At 32.1% G+C, this 27,499-nt stretch overlaps 2 protein-coding genes across 2 annotated transcripts in view; both read left to right on the top strand.

Moving 5' to 3' along the window:
• The first annotated feature begins 1,278 nt into the window (after positions 1-1,278).
• LOC139520462 (TELO2-interacting protein 2-like) overlaps positions 1,279-27,499 on the top strand; it is a 32,065-nt gene continuing 5,844 nt past the window's right edge. The window contains exon 1 of the mRNA XM_071313071.1: positions 1,279-1,426. The gene's annotated coding sequence lies outside the window, so the exon portion shown is untranslated. The remainder of the gene's footprint in view (positions 1,427-27,499) is intronic.
• The window catches only part of LOC139520463 (histidine-binding periplasmic protein-like), a 36,261-nt gene continuing 32,844 nt past the window's right edge, over positions 24,083-27,499 (top strand). Inside the window, exon 1 of the mRNA XM_071313074.1 lies at positions 24,083-24,182. The gene's annotated coding sequence lies outside the window, so the exon portion shown is untranslated. The remainder of the gene's footprint in view (positions 24,183-27,499) is intronic.

Here is a 27,499-nt window from a genome sequence, read left to right as displayed (position 1 = left end):
GAGGAGAAGATTTTTGTAAAAGCTAACGCCGGACGACGACGGACGACGGACGACGGACGCCGGACGCCGGACGCCGGACGCCGGACGCCGGACGCCGGACGCCGGACGCAAAGTGATGAGAAAAGCTCACTTGGCCCTATGGGCCAGGTGAGCTAAAAATAGGGAAAAATTGAACAGCAGTGTTTTCTTGTAATATTTAATTTCCGACAAGGTTGATCCTCTTCTGTAGATATATTCACTGTGCATTTGACAGTCCTTCCTTTAATAATAATTTAGCAAATATTATCTCTGATAATGTATCATCAATGATTGAGCTTATGTATATATATTTGTATGAGCTCCAAGTTAACAGACAGCTAAAATTTACTTATACATGTATGATGTAATAAGGGTTATGCATCATTTGTTACAATATCATAAATAAATATACATGTATCATTCAAATACCAAATAAAGAGATGTGGTAAGATGACTTATTTGACAACTTATCCAAATTAAATGAAGCTTGTTTTTTTTATAGCAAATTTATATCACAATTAGCAGTCATAGATGTTGTATTTTATTCCTAATGTCATGTAGTATTAGAAATGCCTCCCGAGTGTTGCCTGCTGAGGTTGCCTGGCAATAAAAATGACGGAATACCATCAAGCATATATAACTATATAAAAACAACCACCACGAAACTGGTCATTGAATTTGTGTCCTCGCCGATTTATATATTGTAGACTCATATAAAATCATATTAGACCAGTGTTGGTGCTTTCAGTTGGTGCATATCGTTCGCATCAAACAAAATGATCACACTTCTTCACTAAAAACATAAAGATAAAATCTACTGAAAATATTTTTTTGTGTGTTTAATATCAAACAAACATGCTAATTATTTTTTTCTTTCCACAAATAAATTTAAGGTGTATAACATGCAATTAATATGTTTATTATAAAAGTTTTAGGAAGCACAGTTTTCCCATTCCACCATGTTTTATTTTGCATGCCGTGAGAACGTTTTGGGTGCTCTCTATCACGTCCTCGTTACTGATATTAAAGATGTCTTTTGACAAAATGAAAAACCAAACTACAAAAGGAATGTGAGTAACCAGTAATTATTCATGATATTTTTATTTAGATAACCATGCACTACGTTCGAGTAACGGTTAAAACTCATAGGCTTCGAGGATTATTTTCCCAAGCGCATAATATTAAACAAGGTAGAAAAAAGCCGTCGGTTAGCGACGTTTGTCGACGTCACAGTTTTTGTGGTGAATAAATATAGCGGCGGGAATGTGCATGCAGTCATTCCCTCTAACACTGCCGCGAGTGTCGGGCGGTCCTTCGTTGAGAAACAAGGATTTTGGTTTTTTTGTTCTTATGACAGAACTACGATTTTAAACCCAATTTTTGATGAACTAGTCGAATACCATTTAAGGTAAGTCATTCACAGTAAAATGACAATTTCCCTTTCGCTGTGAACTTGTTAGAAATCGCATATGTGCATCCTTAGTTCCAGATTAAAACTATCGTTACTATTCATATTATGTAAAGTTTTCACTGTGAACTTGTTAGAGATCGCCTATGTGCATCCTTAGTTACAGATTGAAACTATCGTTACTATTCATATTATGTACAGTTTTCACTGTGAACTTGTTAGAGATCACCTATGTGCATCCTTAGTTACAGATTAAAACTATCGTTACTATTCATATTGTGTACAGTTTTCACTGTGAACTTGTTAGAGATCGCCTGTGTTCATCCGTAGTTACAGATTGAAACTATCGTTACTATTTATATTTTGTACATTTTTCACTGTGAACTTGTTAGAGATCGCCTATGTGCATCCTTAGTTACAGATTGAAACTATCGTTACTATTTATATTATGTACAGTTTTCACTGTGAACTTGTAAGAGATTGCCTATGTGCATCCTTAGTTACAGATTGAAACTATCGTTATTATTCATATTATGTACAGTTTTCACTGTGAACTTGTTAGAGATCGCCTATGTGCATCCTTAGTTACAGATTAAAACTATCGTTACTATTCATATTGTGTACAGTTTTCACTGTGAACTTGTTAGAGATCGCCTGTGTTCATCCGTAGTTACAGATTGAAACTATCGTTACTATTTATATTATGTACAGTTTTCACTGTGAACTTGTAAGAGATTGCCTATGTGCATCCTTAGTTACAGATTGAAACTATCGTTACTATTTATATTATGTACAGTTTTCACTGTGAACTTGTAAGAGATTGCCTATGTGCATCCTTAGTTACAGATTGAAACTATCGTTACTATTCATATTATGTACAGTTTTCACTGTGAACTTGTTAGAGATCGCCTATGTGCATCCTTAGTTACAGATTAAAACTATCGTTACTATTCATATTGTGTACAGTTTTCACTGTGAACTTGTTAGAGATCGCCTGTGTTCATCCGTAGTTACAGATTGAAACTATCGTTACTATTTATATTATGTACAGTTTTCACTGTGAACTTGTTAGAGATTGCCTATGTGCATCCTTAGTTACAGATTGAAACTATCGTTACTATTTATATTATGTACACTTTTCACTGTGAACTTGTTAGAGATCGCCTATGTGCATCCGTAGTTCCAGATTAAAACTATCGTTTCTATTCATATTATGTACAGTTTTTACTGTGAACTTGTTAGAGACTGCCTATGTGCATCCTGAGTTACATATTGAAACAATCGTTACTATTCATATTATGTACAGTTTTCACTGTGAACTTGGTAGAGATCGCCTATGTGCATCCTTAGTTACAGATTGAAACTATCGTTTCTATTCATATGATGTACAGTTTTAACTGTGAACTTGTTAGAGATCGCCTATGTGCATCCTTAGTTACAGATTGAAACTATCGTTACTATTCATATTATGTACAGTTTTCACTGTGAACTTTTTAGAGATCGCCTGTGTTCGTCCGTAGTTACAGATTGAAACTATCGTCACTATTATATTATGTACAGTTTTCACTGTGAACTTGTTAGACATCGCCTATGTGCATCCTTAGTTACAGATTGAAACTATCGTTACTATTCATATTATGTACACTTTTCACTGTGAACTTGTTAGAGATCGCCTATGTGCATCCGTAGTTACAGATTGAAACTATCGGTTCTATTTATATTATGTACACTTTTCACTGTGAACTTGTTAGTGATTGCCTATGTGCATCCCTAGTTACAGATTAAAACTTTCGTTTCTATTCATATTATGTACAGTTTTCACTGTGAACTTGTTAGAGATCGCCTATGTGCATCCGTAGTTACAGATTGAAACTATCGTTACTATTCATATGATGTACAGTTTTCACTGTGAACTTGTTAAAGATCGCCCATGTACATCCTAAGTTACAGATTAAAACTATCGTTACTATTATATTATGTACAGTTTTCACTGTGAACTTGTTAGAGATCGCCTATGTGCATCCTTAGTTACAGATTGAAACTATCGTTACTATTCATATTATGTACAGTTTTCACTGTGAACTTGTTAGAGATCGCCTACGTGCATCCTTAGTTACAGATTGAAACTATCGTTACTATTATATTATGTACAGTTTTCACTGTGAACTTGTTAGAGATCGCCTATGTGCATCCTTAGTTACAGATTAAAACTATCGTGACTATTATATTATGTACAGTTTTCACTGTGAACATGTTAGAGATCGCCTATGTGCATCCTTAGTTCCAGATTAAAACTATCGTCACTATTCATATTATGTACAGTTTTCACTGTGAACTTGTTAGAGATCGCCTATGTGCATCCTTAGTTACAGATTGAAACTATCGTTACTATTCATATTATGTACAGTTTTCACTGTGAATTTGTTAGAGATTGCCTAAGTGCATCCGTAGCTACAGATTGAAACTATCGTTTCTAATCATATCATGTACAGTTTTCACTGTGAATTTGTTAGAGATTGCCTATGTGCATCCGTAGTTACAGATTGAAACTATCGTTACTATTATATTATGTACAGTTTTCACTGTGAACTTGTTAGAGATCGCCTATGTGCATCCTTAGTTACAGATTGAAACTATCGTTACTATTCATAGTATGCACAGTTTTCACTGTGAATTTGTTAGAGATTGCCTATGTGCATCCTTAGTTACAGATTGAAACTATCGTTACTATTCATATTATGTACAGTTTTCACTGTGAATTCGTTAGAGATTGCCTATGTGCATCCTTAGTTACAGATTGAAACTATCGTTACTATTCATAGTATGCACAGTTTTCACTGTGAATTCGTTAGAGATTGCCTATGTGCATCCTTAGTTACAGATTGAAACTATCGTTACTATTCATAGTATGCACAGTTTTCACTGTGAATTTGTTAGAGATTGCCTATGTGCATCCTTAGTTACAGATTGAAACTATCGTCACTATTATATTATGTACAGTTTTCACTGTGAACTTGTTAGACATCGCCTATGTGCATCCTTAGTTACAGATTGAAACTATCGTTACTATTCATATTATGTACAGTTTTCACTGTGAACTTGTTAGAGATCGCCTATGTGCATCCGTAGTTACAGATTGAAACTATCGGTTCTATTTATATTATGTACACTTTTCACTGTGAACTTGTTAGAGATTGCCTATGTGCATCCGTAGTTACAGATTAAAACTTTCGTTTCTATTCATATTATGTACAGTTTTCACTGTGAACTTGTTAGAGATCGCCTATGTGCATCCGTAGTTACAGATTGAAACTATCGTTACTATTCATATGATGTACAGTTTTCACTGTGAACTTGTTAAAGATCGCCCATGTACATCCTAAGTTACAGATTAAAACTATCGTTACTATTATATTATGTACAGTTTTCACTGTGAACTTGTTAGAGATCGCCTATGTGCATCCTTAGTTACAGATTGAAACTATCGTTACTATTCATATTATGTACAGTTTTCACTGTGAACTTGTTAGAGATCGCCTACGTGCATCCTTAGTTACAGATTGAAACTATCGTTACTATTATATTATGTACAGTTTTCACTGTGAACTTGTTAGAGATCGCCTATGTGCATCCTTAGTTACAGATTAAAACTATCGTTACTATTATATTATGTACAGTTTTCACTGTGAACTTGTTAGAGATCGCCTATGTGCATCCTTAGTTCCAGATTAAAACTATCGTCACTATTCATATTATGTACAGTTTTCACTGTGAACTTGTTAGAGATCGCCTATGTGCATCCTTAGTTACAGATTGAAACTATCGTTACTATTCATATTATGTACAGTTTTCACTGTGAATTTGTTAGAGATTGCCTAAGTGCATCCGTAGCTACAGATTGAAACTATCGTTTCTAATCATATGATGTACAGTTTTCACTGTGAATTTGTTAGAGATTGCCTATGTGCATCCGTAGTTACAGATTGAAACTATCGTTACTATTATATTATGTACAGTTTTCACTGTGAACTTGTTAGAGATCGCCTATGTGCATCCTTAGTTACAGATTGAAACTATCGTTACTATTCATAGTATGCACAGTTTTCACTGTGAATTTGTTAGAGATTGCCTATGTGCATCCTTAGTTACAGATTGAAACTATCGTTACTATTCATATTATGTACAGTTTTCACTGTGAATTCGTTAGAGATTGCCTATGTGCATCCTTAGTTACAGATTGAAACTATCGTTACTATTCATAGTATGCACAGTTTTCACTGTGAATTCGTTAGAGATTGCCTATGTGCATCCTTAGTTACAGATTGAAACTATCGTTACTATTCATAGTATGCACAGTTTTCACTGTGAATTTGTTAGAGATTGCCTATGTGCATCCTTAGTTACAGATTGAAACTATCGTCACTATTCATATTATGTACAGTTTTTACTGTGAACTTATTAGAGATCGCCTATGTGCATCCTTAGTTACAGATTGAAACTATCGTCGTTACTATTCATATTATGTACAGTTTTCACTGTGAACTTGTTAGAGATCGCCTATGTGCATCCTTAGTTACAGATTGAAACTATCGTTACTATTCATATTATGTACAGTTTTAACTGTGAACTTGTTAGAGATCGCCTATATGCATCCTTAGTTTCAGGTTGAAACTATTGTTACTATTTATATTATGTACAGTTTTCATTGTGAACTTGTTAGAGATCGCCTATGTGCAGTGCATCCTTAGTTACAGATTGCAAATTATCGATACTATTTATAAAATGTAAAGTTTGCACTGTGAACTTTCTAGAGATCGCCTATTTGCAACATTGTTTGAGGACCTAAGTTACGGTAGGTGATACACAATATAATACCATAGCATACCATGTAAATTGTGCACTGTAAAATTGTTAGAGATCCTAAGTCATAATAGGATATTCACGATATTATACCATGTAAAGTGCGCACTGTGAATTTGTTAGAGATTCTGAGTTGTTGTAGGAGATTCACGATATTAAACCATGGAAAGTTAACTGTGAATTTGTTAGAGATCCTTAGTTATTGTAGGAGATTCACGATACAATACCAAGGAAAGTGAATTGTGAATTGATTAGAGATCCATAGTAATTGTAGGAGATTCACGATATAATACCAAGGAAAGTGAATTGTGAATTGATTAGAGATCCATAGTAATTGTAGGAGATTCACGATATTATAATATGGAAAGTGAACTGTGAATTGGTTAGAGATCCGTTGTTACAGTTTGGTTATCACGATATTATACCATGAAAAGTGTTAACTGTGAATTTGTTAGAGATCCTTAGTTATTTTAGGAGATTCACGATATAGTACCATGGGAAGTGAACTGTGAATTGGTTAGAGACCCTTAGTTATTGTAAGAGATTCACAATATTATACCATGTAAAGTGTGCATTGTGAATTTTTTAGAGATTATAAGCTACAGTAGGAGATTCACGATATAATACCATGGAAAGTAAACTGCGATTATGTTAGAGATCCTTAGTTATTGTAAGAGATTCACCATATAATACCATGAAAAGTGTTAACTGTGAATTGGTTAGAGATCCATAGTTATTGTAGGAGATTCACGATATAATACCATGAAAAGTGTTAACTGTGAATTGGTTAGAGATCCATAGTTATTGTAGGAGATTCACGATATTATACCATGGAAAGTGAACTGTGAATTTGTTAGATATTCTAAGTTATTTTAGGAGATTCACGATATTAAACCATGGAAAGTTAACTGTGAATTTGTTAGAGATCCTTAGTTATTGTATGAGATTCACCATATAATACCAAGGAAAGTGAATTGTGAATTGATTAGATATCCATAGTAATTGTAGGAGATTCACGATATTATACCATGGAAAGTGAACTGTGAATTGGTTAGAGATCCGTTGTTACAGTTGGGTTATCACGATGTCAATGTCAATGTAGGAGATTCACAATATTGTACCATGGAAAGTTTGCACATTGAATTTGAAGTAAACTGTGAATTTGTTAAAGATTCTTAGTTATTGTAAGATATTCACAATTTTATACCATGTAAAGTGTGCATTGTGAATTTTTTAGAGATTATAAGCTACAGTAGGAGATTCACGATATAATACCATGGAAAGTAAACTGCGTTTATGTTAGAGATCCTTATAGTTATTGTAAAAGATTCACAATATTATACCATGTAAAGTAAACTGTGAATTTGTAAGAGATTATAAGTTACAGTTTGAGATTCATGATTTTATACCATGTAAAGGGTGCACTGTGAATTCGTTAGAGATCCGTTGTTACAAATGGAGATTCACGATATTATATCATGCAAAGTTTGCACTGTGAACTAGTTTGAGATCCTTTGTTACAGTTTAAGATTCACGATATCATACTCTGTAAATTGTGCACTGTGAATTCATTAGAGATCCATAGTTAAAGTAGGAGATTCACAATAGAATACCATGGAAAGTAAACTGCGATTATGTTAGAGATCCATAGTTATTGTTGGAGATTCACGATATTAAACCATGGAAAGTGAACTGTGAATAAGATAGAGACTCTTAGTTATTGTAAGAGATTGACAATATTATACCATCTAAAGTGTGCATTGTGAATTTTTTAGAGATTATAAGCTACAGTAGGAGATTCACGATATAATACCATGGAAAGTAAACTGCGATTATGTTAGAGATCCTTAGTTATTGTAGGAGATTCACGATATAATACCATGAAAAGTGTTAACTGTGAATTGGTTAGAGATCCATAGTTATTGTAGGAGATTCACGATATTATACATGTAAAGTGAACTGTGAATTTGTTAGATATTCTAAGTTATTTTAGGAGATTCACGATATTAAACCATGGAAAGTTAACTGTGAATTTGTTAGAGATCCTTAGTTATTGTAAGAGATTCACCATATAATACAAAGGAAAGTGAATTGTGAATCGATAAGAGATCCATAGTAATTGTAGGAGATTCACGATATTATACCATGGAAAGTGAACTGTGAATTTGTTAGATATTCTAAGTTATTTTAGGAGATTCACGATATTAAACCATGGAAAGTTAACTGTGAATTTGTCAGAGATCCTTAGTTATTGTAAGAGATTCACCATATAATACCAAGGAAAGTGAATTGTGAATTGATAAGAGATCCATAGTAATTGTAGGAGATTCACGATATTATACCATGGAAAGTGAACTGTGAATTTGTTAGATATTCTAAGTTATTTTAGGAGATTCACGATATTAAACCATGGAAAGTTAACTGTGAATTTGTCAGAGATCCTTAGTTATTGTAAGAGATTCACCATATAATACCAAGGAAAGTGAATTGTGAATTGATAAGAGATCCATAGTAATTGTAGGAGATTCACGATATTATACCATGGAAAGTGAACTGTGAATTTGTTAGATATTCTAAGTTATTTTAGGAGATTCACGATATTAAACCATGGAAAGTTAACTGTGAATTTGTTAGAGATCCTTAGTTATTGTAAGAGATTCACCATATAATACCAAGGAAAGTGAATTGTGAATTGATTAGAGATCCATAGTAATTGTAGGAGATTCACGATATTATACCATGGAAAGTGAACTGTGAATTGGTTAGAGATCCGTTGTTACAGTTAGGTTATCACGATGTCAATGTCAATGTAGGAGATTCACAATATTGTACCATGGAAAGTTTGCACATTGAATTTGAAGTAAACTGTGAATTTGTTAAAGATTCTTAGTTATTGTAAGATATTCACAATTTTATACCATGTAAAGTGTGCATTGTGAATTTTTTAGAGATTATAAGCTACAGTAGGAGATTCACGATATAATACCATGGAAAGTAAACTGCGTTTATGTTAGAGATCCTTATAGTTATTGTAAAAGATTCACAATATTATACCATGTAAAGTAAACTGTGAATTTGTAAGAGATTATAAGTTACAGTTTGAGATTCATGATTTTATACCATGTAAAGGGTGCACTGTGAATTCGTTAGAGATCCGTTGTTACAAATGGAGATTCACGATATTATATCATGCAAAGTTTGCACTGTGAACTAGTTTGAGATCCTTTGTTACAGTTTAAGATTCACGATATCATACTCTGTAAATTATGCACTGTGAATTCATTAGAGTTCCATAGTTAAGGTAGAAGATTCACAATAGAATACCATGGAAAGTAAACTGCGATTATGTTAGAGATCCATAGTTATTGTTGGAGATTCACGATATTAAACCATGGAAAGTGAACTGTGAATAAGATAGAGACTCTTAGTTATTGTAAGAGATTGACAATATTATACCATCTAAAGTGTGCATTGTGAATTTTTTAGAGATTATAAGCTACAGTAGGAGATTCACGATATAATACCATGGAAAGTAAACTGCGATTATGTTAGAGATCCTTAGTTATTGTAGGAGATTCACGATATAATACCATGAAAAGTGTTAACTGTGAATTGATAAGAGATCCATAGTAATTGTAGGAGATTCACGATATTATACCATGGAAAGTGAACTGTGAATTTGTTAGATATTCTAAGTTATTTTAGGAGATTCACGATATTAAACCATGGAAAGTTAACTGTGAATTTGTCAGAGATCCTTAGTTATTGTAAGAGATTCACCATATAATACCAAGGAAAGTGAATTGTGAATTGATAAGAGATCCATAGTAATTGTAGGAGATTCACGATATTATACCATGGAAAGTGAACTGTGAATTTGTTAGATATTCTAAGTTATTTTAGGAGATTCACGATATTAAACCATGGAAAGTTAACTGTGAATTTGTCAGAGATCCTTAGTTATTGTAAGAGATTCACCATATAATACCAAGGAAAGTGAATTGTGAATTGATAAGAGATCCATAGTAATTGTAGGAGATTCACGATATTATACCATGGAAAGTGAACTGTGAATTTGTTAGATATTCTAAGTTATTTTAGGAGATTCACGATATTAAACCATGGAAAGTTAACTGTGAATTTGTTAGAGATCCTTAGTTATTGTAAGAGATTCACCATATAATACCAAGGAAAGTGAATTGTGAATTGATTAGAGATCCATAGTAATTGTAGGAGATTCACGATATTATACCATGGAAAGTGAACTGTGAATTGGTTAGAGATCCGTTGTTACAGTTAGGTTATCACGATGTCAATGTCAATGTAGGAGATTCACAATATTGTACCATGGAAAGTTTGCACATTGAATTTGAAGTAAACTGTGAATTTGTTAAAGATTCTTAGTTATTGTAAGATATTCACAATTTTATACCATGTAAAGTGTGCATTGTGAATTTTTTAGAGATTATAAGCTACAGTAGGAGATTCACGATATAATACCATGGAAAGTAAACTGCGTTTATGTTAGAGATCCTTATAGTTATTGTAAAAGATTCACAATATTATACCATGTAAAGTAAACTGTGAATTTGTAAGAGATTATAAGTTACAGTTTGAGATTCATGATTTTATACCATGTAAAGGGTGCACTGTGAATTCGTTAGAGATCCGTTGTTACAAATGGAGATTCACGATATTATATCATGCAAAGTTTGCACTGTGAACTAGTTTGAGATCCTTTGTTACAGTTTAAGATTCACGATATCATACTCTGTAAATTATGCACTGTGAATTCATTAGAGTTCCATAGTTAAGGTAGAAGATTCACAATAGAATACCATGGAAAGTAAACTGCGATTATGTTAGAGATCCATAGTTATTGTTGGAGATTCACGATATTAAACCATGGAAAGTGAACTGTGAATAAGATAGAGACTCTTAGTTATTGTAAGAGATTGACAATATTATACCATCTAAAGTGTGCATTGTGAATTTTTTAGAGATTATAAGCTACAGTAGGAGATTCACGATATAATACCATGGAAAGTAAACTGCGATTATGTTAGAGATCCTTAGTTATTGTAGGAGATTCACGATATAATACCATGAAAAGTGTTAACTGTGAATTGGTTAGAGATCCATAGTTATTGTAGGAGATTCACGATATTATACATGTAAAGTGAACTGTGAATTTGTTAGATATTCTAAGTTATTTTAGGAGATTCACGATATTAAACCATGGAAAGTTAACTGTGAATTTGTTAGAGATCCTTAGTTATTGTAAGAGATTCACCATATAATACCAAGGAAAGTGAATTGTGAATTGATAAGAGATCCATAGTAATTGTAGGAGATTCACGATATTATACCATGGAAAGTGAACTGTGAATTTGTTAGATATTCTAAGTTATTTTAGGAGATTCACGATATTAAACCATGGAAAGTTAACTGTGAATTTGTCAGAGATCCTTAGTTATTGTAAGAGATTCACCATATAATACCAAGGAAAGTGAATTGTGAATTGATAAGAGATCCATAGTAATTGTAGGAGATTCACGATATTATACCATGGAAAGTGAACTGTGAATTTGTTAGATATTCTAAGTTATTTTAGGAGATTCACGATATTAAACCATGGAAAGTTAACTGTGAATTTGTCAGAGATCCTTAGTTATTGTAAGAGATTCACCATATAATACCAAGGAAAGTGAATTGTGAATTGATAAGAGATCCATAGTAATTGTAGGAGATTCACGATATTATACCATGGAAAGTGAACTGTGAATTTGTTAGATATTCTAAGTTATTTTAGGAGATTCACGATATTAAACCATGGAAAGTTAACTGTGAATTTGTTAGAGATCCTTAGTTATTGTAAGAGATTCACCATATAATACCAAGGAAAGTGAATTGTGAATTGATTAGAGATCCATAGTAATTGTAGGAGATTCACGATATTATACCATGGAAAGTGAACTGTGAATTGGTTAGAGATCCGTTGTTACAGTTGGGTTATCACGATGTCAATGTCAATGTAGGAGATTCACAATATTGTACCATGGAAAGTTTGCACATTGAATTTGAAGTAAACTGTTAATTTGTTAAAGATTCTTAGTTATTGTAAGATATTCACAATTTTATACCATGTAAAGTGTGCATTGTGAATTTTTTAGAGATTATAAGCTACAGTAGGAGATTCACGATATAATACCATGGAAAGTAAACTGCGTTTATGTTAGAGATCCTTATAGTTATTGTAAAAGATTCACAATATTATACCATGTAAAGTAAACTGTGAATTTGTAAGAGATTATAAGTTACAGTTTGAGATTCATGATTTTATACCATGTAAAGGGTGCACTGTGAATTCGTTAGAGATCCGTTGTTACAAATGGAGATTCACGATATTATATCATGCAAAGTTTGCACTGTGAACTAGTTTGAGATCCTTAGTTTTTGTAAGAGATTCACCATATAATACCATGAAAAGTGTTAACTGTGAATTGGTTAGAGACCCTTAGTTATTGTAAGAGATTCACCATATAATACCAAGGAAAGTGAATTGTGAATTGATTAGAGATCCATAGTAATTGTAGGAGATTCACGATATTAAACCATGAAAAGTGTTAACTGTGAATTTGTTAGAGATCCTTAGTTATTGTAAGAGATTCACAATATTATACCATGTAAAGTGAACTGTGAATTTGTTAGATATTCTAAGTTGTTGTAGGAGATTCACGATATTATACCATAGAAAGTGAACTGTGAATTGGTCAGAGATCCGTTGTTACAGTTGGGTTATCACGATATTATACCATGAAAAGTGTTAACTGTGAATTTGAAAGAGATCCTTAGTCATTGTAGGAGATTCACAATATTGTACCATGGAAAGTTTGCACATTGAATTTGTTAGAGATCCTTAGTTATTTTAGGAGATTCACGATATTAAACCATGAAAAGTGTTAACTGTGAATTTGTTAAAGATCCTTAGTTATTGTAAGATATTCACAATATAATACCATGTAAAGTGTGCATTGTGAATGTGTTAGAGATCCTTAGTTATTTTAGGAGATTCACGATATAATACCATGGAAAGTAAACTGCGATTATGTTAGAGATCCTTATAGTTATTGTAAAAGATTCACAATATTATACCATGTAAAGTTAACTGTGAATTTGTAAGAGATTATAAGTTACAGTTGGAGATTCATGATTTTATACCATGTAAAGGGTGCACTGTGAATTCGTTAGAGATCCGTTGTTACAAATGGAGATTCACGATATTATATCATGCAAAGTTTGCACTGTGAACTAGTTTGAGATCCTTTGTTACAGTTTAAGATTCACGATATCATACTATGTAAATTGTGCACTGTGAATTCATTAGAGATCCATAGTTAAAGTAGGAGATTCACAATAGAATACCAAGGAAAGTGAATTGTGAATTGATTAGAGATCCATAGTAATTGTAGGAGATTCACGATATTAAACCATGAAAAGAGTTAACTGTGAATTTGTTAGAGATTCTTAGTTATTGTAAGAGATTCACAATATTATACCATGTAAAGTGAACTGTGAATTTGTTAGATATTCTAAGTTGTTGTAGGAGATTCACGATATTAAACCATGGAAAGTGAACTGTGAATTTGTTAGAGATCCTTAGTTATTGTAGGAGATTCACGATATAATACCATGAAAAGTGTTAAATGTGAATTGGTTAGAGATCCATAGTTATTGTAGGAGATTCACGATATTATACCATGTAAAGTGAACTGTGCATTTGTTAGATATTCTAAGTTGTTGTAGGAGATTCACGATATTTAACCATGGAAAGTTAACTGTGAATTTGTTAGAGATCCTTAGTTATTGTAAGAGATTCACAATATTATACCATGTAAAGTGCGCACTGTGGATTTGTTAGAGATTCTGAGTTGTTGTAGGAGATTCACGATATTAAACCATGGAAAGTTAACTGTGAATTTGTTAGAGACCCTTAGTTTTTGTAAGAGATTCACGATATTATACCATGATAAGTGTGCATTGTGAATTTTTTAGAGATGATAAGCTACAGTAGGAGATTCACGATATAATACCATGGAAAGTAAACTGCGATTATGTTAGAGATCCTTAGTTATTGTAGGAGATTCACGATATAATACCATGAAAAGTGTTAACTGTGAATTGGTTAGAGATCCATAGTCATTGTAGAAGATTCACGATATTATACCATGTAAAGTGAACTGTGAATTTGTTAGATATTCTAAGTTGTTGTAGGAGATTCACAATATTAAACCATGGAAAGTTAACTGTGAATTTGTTAGAGATCCTTAGTTATTGTAAGAGATTCACCATATAATACCATGTAAAGTGAATTGTGAATTGATAAGAGATCCATAGTAATTGTAGGAGTATCACGATATTATACCATGGAAAGTGAACTGTGAATTTGTTAGATATTCTAAGTTATTTTAGGAGATTCACGATATTAAACCATGGAAAGTTAACTGTGAATTTGTTAGAGATCCTTAGTTATTGTAAGAGATTCACCATATAATACCAAGGAAAGTGAATTGTGAATTGATAAGAGATCCATAGTAATTGTAGGAGATTCACGATATTATACCATGGAAAGTGAACTGTGAATTTGTTAGATATTCTAAGTTATTTTAGGAGATTCACGATATTAAACCATGGAAAGTTAACTGTGAATTTGTTAGAGATCCTTAGTTATTGTAAGAGATCCACCATATAATACCAAGGAAAGTGAATTGTGAATTGATAAGAGATCCATAGTAATTGTAGGAGATTCACGATATTATACCATGGAAAGTGAACTGTGAATTTGTTAGATATTCTAAGTTATTTTAGGAGATTCACGATATTAAACCATGGAAAGTTAACTGTGAATTTGTTAGAGATCCTTAGTTATTGTAAGAGATTCACCATATAATACCAAGGAAAGTGAATTGTGAATTGATAAGAGATCCATAGTAATTGTAGGAGATTCACGATATTATACCATGGAAAGTGAACTGTGAATTGGTTAGAGATCCGTTGTTACAGTTGGGTTATCACGATATTATACCATGAAAAGTGTTAACTGTGAATTTGAAAGAGATCCTTAGTCAATGTAGGAGATTCACAATATTGTACCATGGAAAGTTTGCACATTGAATTTGTTAGAGATCCTTAGTTATTTTAGGAGATTCACGATATTAAACCATGAAAAGTGTTAACTGTGAATTTGTTAAAGATCCTTAGTTATTGTAAGATATTCACAATATTGTACCATGTAAAGTGTGCATTGTGAATGTGTTAGAGATCCTTAGTTATTTTAGGAGATTCACGATATAATACCATGGAAAGTAAACTGCGATTATGTTAGAGATCCTTATAATTATTGTAAAAGATTCACAATATTATACCATGTAAAGTTAACTGTGAATTTGTAAGAGATTATAAGTTACAGTTGGAGATTCATGATTTTATACCATGTAAAGGGTGCACTGTGAATTCGTTAGAGATCCGTTGTTACAAATGGAGATTCACGATATTATATCATGCAAAGTTTGCACTGTGAACTAGTTTGAGATCCTTTGTTACAGTTTAAGATTCACGATATCATACTCTGTAAATTGTGCACTGTGAATTCATTAGAGATCCATAGTTAAAGTAGGAGATTCACAATAGAATACCAAGGAAAGTGAATTGTGAATTGATTAGAGATCCATAGTAATTGTAGGAGATTCACGATATTAAACCATGAAAAGAGTTAACTGTGAATTTGTTAGAGATTCTAAGTTATTTTAGGAGATTCACGATATAATACCATGAAAAGTGTTAAATGTGAATTGGTTAGAGATCCATAGTTATTGTAGGAGATTCACGATATTATACCATGTAAAGTGAACTATGAATTTGTTAGATATTCTAAGTTGTTGTAGGAGATTCACGATATTAAACCATGGAAAGTTAACTGTGAATTTGATAGAGATCCTTAGTTATTGTAGGAGATTCACGATATAATACCATGAAAAGTGTTAAATGTGAATTGGTTAGAGATCCATAGTTATTGTAGGAGATTCACGATATTATACCATGTAAAGTGAACTATGAATTTGTTAGATATTCTAAGTTGTTGTAGGAGATTCACGATATTAAACCATGGAAAGTTAACTGTGAATTTGTTAGAGATCGTTAGTTTTTGTAAGAGATTCACGATATAATACCATGAAAAGTGTTAACTGTGAATTGGTTAGAGATCCATAGTTATTGTAGGAGATTCACGATATTATACCATGTAAAATGAACTGTGAATTTGTTAGATATTCTAAGTTGTTGTAGGAGATTCACGATATTTAACCATGGAAAGTGAACTGTGAATTGGTTAGAGATCCTTAGTTATTGTAGGAGATTCACGATATAATACCATGAAAAGTGTTAAATGTGAATTGGTTAGAGATCCATAGTTATTGTAGGAGATTCACGATATTATATCATGTAAAGTGAACTGTGAATTTGTTAGATATTCTAAGTTGTTGTAGGAGATTCACGATATTTAACCATGGAAAGTGAACTGTGAATTGGTTAGAGATCCTTAGTTATTGTAGGAGATTCACAATATAATACCATGAAAAGTGTTAAATGTGAATTGGTTAGAGATCCATAGTTATTGTAGGAGATTCACGATATTATACCATGTAAAGTGAACTGTGAATTTGTTAGATATTCTAAGTTGTTGTAGGAGATTCACGATATTAAACCATGGAAAGTTAACTGTGAATTTGTTAGAGATCCTTAGTTTTTGTAAGAGATTCACGATATTATACCATGATAAGTGTGCATTGTGAATTTTTTAGAGATTATAAGCTACAGTAGGAGATTCACGATATAATACCATGGAAAGTAAACTGCGATTATGTTAGAGATCCTTAGTTATTGTAGGAGATTCACGATATAATACCATGAAAAGTGTTAACTGTGAATTGGTTAGAGATCCATAGTCATTGTAGGAGATTCACGATATTATACCATGTAAAGTGAACTGTGAATTTGTTAGATATTCTAAGTTGTTGTAGGAGATTCACGATATTAAACCATGGAAAGTTAACTGTGAATTTGTTAGAGATCCTTAGTTATTGTAAGAGATTCACCATATAATACCAAGGAAAGTGAATTGTGAATTGATAAGAGATCCATAGTAATTGTAGGAGATTCACGATATTATACCATGGAAAGTGAACTGTGAATTTGTTAGATATTCTAAGTTATTTTAGGAGATTCACGATATTAAACCATGGAAAGTTAACTGTGAATTTGTTAGAGATCCTTAGTTATTGTAAGAGATTCACCATATAATACCAAGGAAAGTGAATTGTGAATTGATAAGAGATCCATAGTAATTGTAGGAGATTCACGATATTATACCATGTAAAGTGAACTGTGAATTTGTTAGATATTCTAAGTTATTTTAGGAGATTCACGATATTAAACCATGGAAAGTTAACTGTGAATTTGTTAGAGATCCTTAGTTATTGTAAGAGATTCACCATATAATACCAAGGAAAGTGAATTGTGAATTGATAAAAGATCCATAGTAATTTTAGGAGATTCACGATATTATACCATGGAAAGTGAACTGTGAATTGGTTAGAGATCCGTTGTTACAGTTGGGTTATCACGATATTATACCATGAAAAGTGTTAACTGTGAATTTGAAAGAGATCCTTAGTCAATGTAGGAGATTCACAATATTGTACCATGGAAAGTTTGCACATTGAATTTGTTAGAGATCCTTAGTTATTTTAGGAGATTCACGATATTAAACCATGAAAAGTGTTAACTGTGAATTTGTTAAAGATCCTTAGTTATTGTAAGATATTCACAATATTGTACCATGTAAAGTGTGCATTGTGAATGTGTTAGAAATCCTTAGTTATTTTAGGAGATTCACGATATAATACCATGGAAAGTAAACTGCAATTATGTTAGAGATCCTTATAGTTATTGTAAAAGATTCACAATATTATACCATGTAAAGTAAACTGTGAATTTGTAAGAGATTATAAGTTACAGTTGGAGATTCACGATATAATACCATGGAAAGTTTTCACTGTGAATTTGAAAGAGATCCTTAGTTATTGTAGGAGATTCACCATATAATACCAAGGAAAGTGAATTGTGAATTGATTAGAGATCCATAGTAATTGTAGGAAATTCACGATATTAAACCATGAAAAGTGTTAACTGTGAATTTGTTAGAGATCCTTAGTTATTGTAAGAGATTCACAATATTATACCATGTAAAGTGAACTGTGAATTTGTTAGATATTCTAAGTTGTTGTAGGAGATTCACGATATTAAACCATGGAAAGTTAACTGTGAATTTGTTAGAGATCCTTAGTTATTGTAGGAGATTCACGATATAATACCATGAAAAGTGTTAACTGTGAATTGGTTAGAGATCCATAGTTATTGTAGGAGATTCACGATATTATACCATGTAAAGTGAACTGTGCATTTGTTAGATATTCTAAGTTGTTGTAGGAGATTCACGATATTTAACCATGGAAAGTTAACTGTGAATTGGTTAGAGATCCTTAGTTATTGTAGGAGATTCACGATATAATACCATGAAAAGTGTTAACTGTGAATTGGTTAGAGATCCATAGTTATTGTGAGAGATTCACCATATAATACCATGTAAAGTGAACTGTGAATTGGTTAGAGATCCGTTGTTACAGTTGGGTTATCACGATATTATACCATGTAAAGTGCGCACTGTGGATTTGTTAGAGATTCTGAGTTGTTGTAGGAGATTCACGATATTAAACCATGGAAAGTTAACTGTGAATTTGTTAGAGATCCTTAGTTTTTGTAAGAGATTCACAATATTATACCATGTAAAGTGTGCATTGTGAATTTTTTAGAGATTATAAGCTACAGTAGGAGATTTACGATATAATACCATGGAAAGTAAACTGCGATTATGTTAGAGATCCTTAGTTATTGTAGGAGATTCACGATATAATACCATGAAAAGTGTTAACTGTGAATTGGTTAGAGATCCATAGTTATTGTAGGAGATTCACGATATTATACCATGTAAAGTGAACTGTGAATTTGTTAGATATTCTAAGTTGTTGTAGGAGATTCACGATATTAAACCATGGAAAGTTAACTGTGAATTTGTTAGAGATCCTTAGTTATTGTAAGAGATTCACCATATAATACCAAGGAAAGTGAATTGTAAATTGATAAGAGATCCATAGTAATTGTAGGAGATTCACGATATTATACCATGTAAAGTGAACTGTGAATTTGTTAGATATTCTAAGTTATTTTAGGAGATTCACGATATTAAACCATGAAAAGTGTTAACTGTGAATTTGTTAGAGATCCTTAGTTATTGTAAGAGATTCACCATATAATACCAAGGAAAGTGAATTGTGAATTGATAAGAGATCCATAGTAATTGTAGGAGATTCACGATATTATACCATGGAAAGTGAACTGTGAATTGGTTAGAGATCCGTTGTTACAGTTGGGTTATCACGATATTATACCATGAAAAGTGTTAACTGTGAATTTGAAAGAGATCCTTAGTCATTGTAGGAGATTCACAATATTGTACCATGGAAAGTTTGCACATTGAATTTGTTAAAGATCCTTAGTTATTTTAGGAGATTCAAGATATTAAACCATGGAAAGTAAACTGTGAATTTGTTAGAGATCCTTAGTTATTGTAAGATATTCACAATATTGTACCATCTAAAGTGTGCACTGTGGATTTGTTATATATTCTAAGTTGTTGTAGGAGATTCACGATATTAAACCATGGAAAGTTAACTGTGAATTTGTTAAAGATCCTTAGTTATTGTAAGAGATTCACAATATTATACCATGATAAGTGTGCATTGTGAATTTTTTAGAGATTATAAGCTACAGTAGGAGATTCACGATATAATACCATGGAAAGTAAACTGCGATTATGTTAGAGATCCTTATAGTTATTGTAAAAGATTCACAATATTATATACCATGTAAAGTAAACTGTGAATTTGTAAGAGATTATAAGTTACAGTTGGAGATTCATGATTTTATACCATGTAAAGGGTGCACTGTGAATTCGTTAGAGATCCGTTGTTACAAATGGAGATTCACGATATTATATCATGCAAAGTTTGCACTGTGAACTAGTTTGAGATCCTTTGTTACAGTTTAAGATTCACGATATCATACTATGTAAATTGTGCACTGTGAATTCATTAGAGATCCATAGTTAAAGTAGGAGATTCACAATAGAATACCATGGAAAGTAAACTGCGATTATGTTAGAGATCCATAGTTATTGTTGGATATGCACGATATTATACCATGGAAAGTTTTCACTGTGAATTTGAAAGAGATCCATAGTTATTGAAGGAGATTCACGATTAAATACCATGGAAGTGGTAATTGTGAATTTGTTAGAGATCCTTAGTTACTTTAGGAGATTCACGATTAAATACCATGGAAGTGGTAACTGTGAATTTGTTAGAGATCCTTAGTTACTTTAGGAGATTCACGATATTAAACCATGGAAAGTGTTAACTGTGAATTTGTTAGAGATCCTTAGTTATTGTAGGAGATTCACGATATAATACCAAGGAAAGTGAATTGTGAATTGATAAGAGATCCATAGTAATTGTAGGAGATTCACGATATTATACCATGGAAAGTGAACTGTGAATTTGTTAGATATTCTAAGTTGTTGTAGGAGATTCACGATTAAATACCATGGAAGTGGTAATTGTGAATTTGTTAGAGATCCTTAGTTACTTTAGGAGATTCACGCGTTAAATACCATGGAAGTGGTAATTGGGAATTTGTTAGAGATCCTTAGTTACTTTAGGAGATTCACGATTAAATACCATGGAAAGTGTTAACTGTGAATTTGTTAGAGATCCTTAGTTCTTTAAAAAAGGAATTTCTTATATAAAGAAAGGAATTTCTAATATTTAAAAAGCAATTTCTAATATTAAAAAAAGCAATTTCTAATATTACTGATAAAAGATTTTATAATATTTGAATTTCATTTGGAATATTTGAAATTCATTTTGTAATATTAGAAATTCATTTTCTAATATTAAGAACTAGTGTTTATCTTTTTATTATATTAAAAAATGATTTTCTAATATAAGAAAAAGATTTTCATATAGATCTATATAAACTATAAATTTGTAAAAAGAATCACTGATATGATATCCTGGGTTGAGTTCAATATCGTAGCAGCTACGTAGCGGCTACGTAGCTGCTATCAATATTTATGTAACAACTAGTATATAGCTACACGTTCAATAGTGAACATCTGCGTAGATCTACGTAGCTGCTACGATATTTTGGTTGCTAAGGGCATACGATACAGTTACAGGGGAGGTAATGACGTTGCTAACGTAAATTGTTATTTTCGCGACGTCAAACTACGGCTTATCGGGAAAAGATTCAGTTTTCGACTGCTTTTTATCATTCAAACTTGAAAACCAGTTCATGGACCCCTCTTTTTAAAATGCCATTTGGTTTGATTACGCGAGAAGAGTGTGCCAATTTTCACGAAAACGTAAATAGTGCAATTTTTTTTAATTTGATAAATATACAGCAAAATTTTTTTTTTTTTTTTACATTTATGAACATTTGATAAAAATGAGTTATTTCTGGGAAAAAAAAGTATAAATTTTTAAGATACTTATAAAATACAGAAAGTACAAATTATTTAACAAAAAACAATTTGTGTTTTTCTTTTAAAACAAAAAAGTTATGTTTTTCTTTCGAAAGGAAAAATACGGCCACAAATCCGAATTTTGAGCAAATATACAAAATTTCGACCTCATTTAACTCAAAAAGTAGCACATGGAGGTTATATTTTTTATTACATATTTGATTTAATCAGGCAAAAAATAGCCTATTTGAAAATTTTCATCAAACTGTAAATTCAGGATCCAGTGGCGGATCCAGAACTTTTCCTACGGGGGGCCCCGCTGACTGACCTAAGGGGGGTGGGGGCGCTCCAGTCATGCTTCAATGATTTCCTATTGTGACGGAAAAGTTTAAGTATTAGGACTTAGACTAAAATGTGTATTCTTGTGTTTGTGCTTTGTTGTTTGGTGTCTACGTTTCACACGTCCACGGACGACAAATGCCAAGTATACTCTTTAACAGGGTAACCCTAAAAATCTCTGGTAGCGTGATTAAGGGAATCCTGTTAACATAAATAAATAAATGGATCCTGGTGTAGTCTGAACGAAGTCTTGCAAGTTACATAAACACAAAGTCAATTAAAAGCTCAATTATGTATTATTCAAAATCCAAAGCACATGTTACAGTTATACAAGTTTACAACATCTAAAACTGCAGGCTCAACAATACGGTGACATAATCCTAAATCTCCTACGTACACTCCTCTCGTACACAAAATCGTCTCTCCTCGTATATCGTATCTCGTCTATCTTCTCACTATCTATTTCTCTCTTTTATACTACTCTAGTAACCTGATTACAAAATGGTTAAATGACTCTGAACAAAAAAATATTCTACAGGACTATATTACAGGAGCCCGGAGCCCGGTCAACCGAGGCACCTGTATAAACAGAGCAACGGGGATCTGATTGAAGGCGATAAAAATAGATTGTATGGAATTACTTTATAACGGTTAATGAGAATAAGTAATCTAATTATACCATGATAATAAAATCCAATGATGCATGTAATAAACGAAAAACGTTACACTATATAATTGTAACCGGAGGGGTTTTTACGTTGTGTATTTTCTGTGTCAACTTTTATCATATTATACCCCAGACCGTGTAAAGAGTAGGTATCGGAATCCCGAGTCTCTGATCCTTCATAAGTGGCATTGTAGAACTTAACACTAGCAAGTTTTCATAGTTTATTATAATAAATTACAATTTAGCATATATCAACAATTTTGTAAAGATAAAAGTATTCAAATGTAAATAAGTTAAAACTCACATAAAAGTGACAAAATATGGTGAGGTCTGTGCAAGACCAACAAGACTGAAGATAGACATCTACATGTATATATAACAATGTCATCTTACAGTTAGTGGTTAGGTCTGTGCAAGACCATCAAGCTTCCTGTATGTAAAGCTTCACTGCAGAATGACTATAGTGTCGATAAAGCAGTGTGGCGTAGCTTTTCTTACATTAAAGCATCCACCGTAAAAAGTCTCTATAGGAAGACTGTGGCTCTCTAAATGATTAAGCATTTTAACAATATTAATATTTATCTCGGAACTAATTTTACAACAGCAACAACAAATGGGTTTTTAACGACCTTGACTGGCTATACAGCCCTTGCACGGTCGGTTTACAAGAGCAAGATCAATAGAAAAGCTCTATAAGTAAATGATAAGCTGCAAATTTATCAAAATCTGTGAATATCTTCAACAAATTAAAGCACAATAAAGTAAATAGATATTATGAAATGTAAAACAATCATTTTTATCAATAATTTATACCAACATTAATATTTAAATGTTAATTTCACAACAGTCCATTTTCAAGGGAAGTAATTTTGTTTTGAAAACTGGCTCTCCGCCCCTTAATCAACCAAATTTTTCCAACGAGGGGGGCCCGGGCCCCCCAGCCCCCCCCTGGATCCGCCTATGGGATCAAAACTGTATCGTATGCCCTTAAGTAATTACTTTTCGTACTTTATGGGAGCGTTGTTGGATATGACATTTTAAAGTTTTTTTGTTTAATTAGTCAAACTTTAAAAAAATAGTTGATGGAACGTACATAACACTCCCCAGCCTTAACTGTCCCATTGCATTCGGCAGTCATGATTTTCACCATATTCCAAATTTATTGCTAGTTCATTTGATGAGTTAGTAACAAGGTATGTAGGCCATATGGTCAGTATCATTTTAATAGCAAAGTCAGCACGTCTCTCTACTGAAATAAACTATAATCGATAAAGACGTTAAAAATGTTAATTTTGGAGTTTTTTTTGCACAAAATTATTGTTGAAAAATTTATTGCACTCACAAATTGTTATATTTTATTAAGTGTCTGTTTGCAATGTGCTGACGTATAGTCATCAATGTTCTGATGGATCGTTGTACGATGAAGAGGTAGAATTTATTGCAATTTGCATTTGTACTGAGACTAGTACTACTATAACACTTTATACTGCAATCACCTATTTTACTATACAGATAAAGCTATAGGTGTAAACGTTAGTTTTATACGTCAATGACCTCAACTAACCTATAAGCCCTGCCTACTTACCGGAACTCTATTTCATCAACAACGTCACGTCACAACTATGACAACGTGTAGTAACAATGGTCAAACTTTTATGTATTTAAACTTGTTATGTCTTCAAATTGGTAATTCATATACCATGTGTATCAAATGTTATTAATTAAGTTCATTTTCCCTTTCTTATTCCTTAAAATTTCAATGTCTTACTGCCTTGACTACGCTCATAGGGAAATACCCTAAAATGGTACCCCAAGAGGGAAATTCCAAAACACTTTTTTAACAATATTTGTTACAATTATTTTTAATTTTTTTAAAATTTTTTATCGATTTCAGTATAAAAACAATATATGTATAGAATGAAATTCAAAACAGTGTAGCTGTGGCCATTGATTGACACATTAAAATCATCCATTGACTGGGACAATTTACGTGAACGTTTGTCTGTAACGACCACTGTTCACGACGTACCTACGATAGACTTTTAAACTGTGGGGTCACCAAAGGTTTCTTAACGCCTATAATTATAAAATAATTCGAAAAATTAATCAGGAATAACCTTTATGTTTTGATTTATATAATTGATATAAATCAAAACATCGTGTTATTTCGGATTAATTTTTCGAATTACTTTATTAAGGTGTTGAGAACCTTTGGTGACCCCATAGTTTAAGTGTCTTTAAAAAGTACATAGTGAGCATTGGTCGTTACATACAAACGTTCACCTAAATTGTCCCAGTCAATGGATGATTTTAATGTGTCAATCAATGGCCACAGCTACACTGTTTTGAATTTCATTGTAGTGTCTTGAAATATGAAATTTATTTGTATGAGGCTTAGACACGGGGAAAATGTGTAACATTATGTCACTATGTAACACTATCTGTTATAACAGTCTCAGATTTGTAAGAAACTTTATTCTATTTTAAACAATCTAGGATTTTCAAACCTTGCTGGGGGAAACTTTTCTATTAAACAATGTCTACCAAGTATTAAACAACGAGTGATTGATCAGTTCACGCAGGATCAATCATAAAAAATCACATCCAAACTAAAATTATATCAACAATTTTATAATTCAAATCAGCGTAGTTCTTGTTGATGTTCTAAGTAAAAAAAAATTTAAAGTTTTTTATGAACTTATCTGTTTTTTGTTTGTAAATCATTTTTATACGACCGCAAATTTTGAAAAAATTTTCGTCGTATATTGCTATCACGTTGGCGTCGGCGTCGTCGTCGTCGTCGTCGTCGTCGTCGTCGTCGTCCGGCGTCCGAATACTTTTAGTTTTCGCACTCTAACTTTAGTAAAAGTGAATGGAAATCTATGAAATTTTAACACAAGGTTTATGACCACAAAAGGAAGGTTGGTATTGATTTTGGGAGTTTTGGTCCCAACATTTTAGGAATTAGGGGCCAAAAAGGGCCCAAATAAGCATTTTCTTGGTTTTCGCACTATAACTTTAGATTAAGTTAATAGAAATCTATGAAATTTTGACACAAGGTTTATGACCACAAAAGAACGGTTGGGATTGATTTTGGGAGTTTTGGTCTCAACAGTTTAGGAATTAGGGGCCAAAAAAGGGCCCAAATAAGCATTATTCTTGGTTTTCGCACAATAACATTAGTTTAAGTAAATAGAAATCAATGAAATTTAAACACAATGTTAATGACTACAAAAGGAAGGTTGGTATTGATTTTGGGAGTTTAGGTCCCAACAGTTTAGGAATTAGGGGCCAAAAAGGGACCCAAATAAGCATTTTTCTTGGTTTTCGCACCATAACGTTAGTATAAGTAAATTGAAATCTATGAAATTTAAACACAAGGTTTATGACCATAAAAGAAAGGTTGGGTTTGATTTTGGGAGTTTTGGTCCCAACATAATAAGGGGCCCAAAGGGTCCAAAATTAAACTTTTGTTTGATTTCATAAAAATTGAATAATTGGGGTTCTTTGATATGCCGAATCTAACTGTCATGACTGTGTATGTAGATTCTTAACTTTTGGTCCCGTTTTCAAATTGGTCTACATTAAGGTCCAAAGGGTCCAAAATTAAACTTAGTTTGATTTTGACAAAAAATGAATTAGTTAGGTTCTTTGATATGCTGAATCTAAAAATTTACTTAGATTCTTGATTATTGGCCCAGTTTTCAAGTTGGTCCAAATCAGGGTCCAAAATTAAACTTTGTTTGATTTCATCAAAAATTGAATAAATGGGGTTCTTTGATATACCAAATCTAACTGTGTATGTAGATTCTTCATTTTTGGTCCTGTTTTCAAATTGGTCTACACTAAAGTCCAAAGGGTCCAAAATTAAACTTAGTCTGATTTTAACAAAAATTGAAATCTTGAAGTTCTTTGATATGCTGAATCCAAAAATGTACTTAGATTTTTTATTATGGGCCCAGTTTTCAAGTTGGTCCAAATCAGGATCTAAAATTATTATATTAAGTATTGTGCAATAGCAAGTCTTTTCAATTGCACAGTATTGCGCAATGGCAAGAAATATCTAATTGCACAATATTGTGAAATATCAATTTTTTTTTTAATTAGAGTTATCTTTCTTTGTCCAGAATAGTAAGCAAGAAATATCTAATTGCAAAATATTGTGCAATAGCAAGATTTTTTTTTAATTGGAGTTATCTTTCTTTGTCCAGAATCAACTTAAATCTTTGTTATATACAATATACAATGTATATTCACTTTTTACTACCAACTGATAAATTAAAATAATCTTTACCATTGAGTGATAACAAGCAGTTTTTTTACATCTTAATATTTTATGATGTATTTAAATGAGTAGTTATTGTTGCAAACTCCATTAGAAATTTTAATTGAGATTAGTTTTGGAATAAGGGAAAGGGGGATGTGATTAAAAAAATTGGGTTCAATTTTTCTCATTTGAAATTTCATAAATAAAAAAGAAAATTTCTTCAAACATTTTTTTGAGAGGATT

This window comes from Mytilus edulis, chromosome 4, assembly GCF_963676685.1.
Source record: "Mytilus edulis chromosome 4, xbMytEdul2.2, whole genome shotgun sequence".
Taxonomy (NCBI): domain Eukaryota; kingdom Metazoa; phylum Mollusca; class Bivalvia; order Mytilida; family Mytilidae; genus Mytilus; species Mytilus edulis.
The sequence above is the reverse complement of the archived record's forward strand: the minus strand, read 5'-3'. Positions and strand labels throughout refer to the sequence as shown.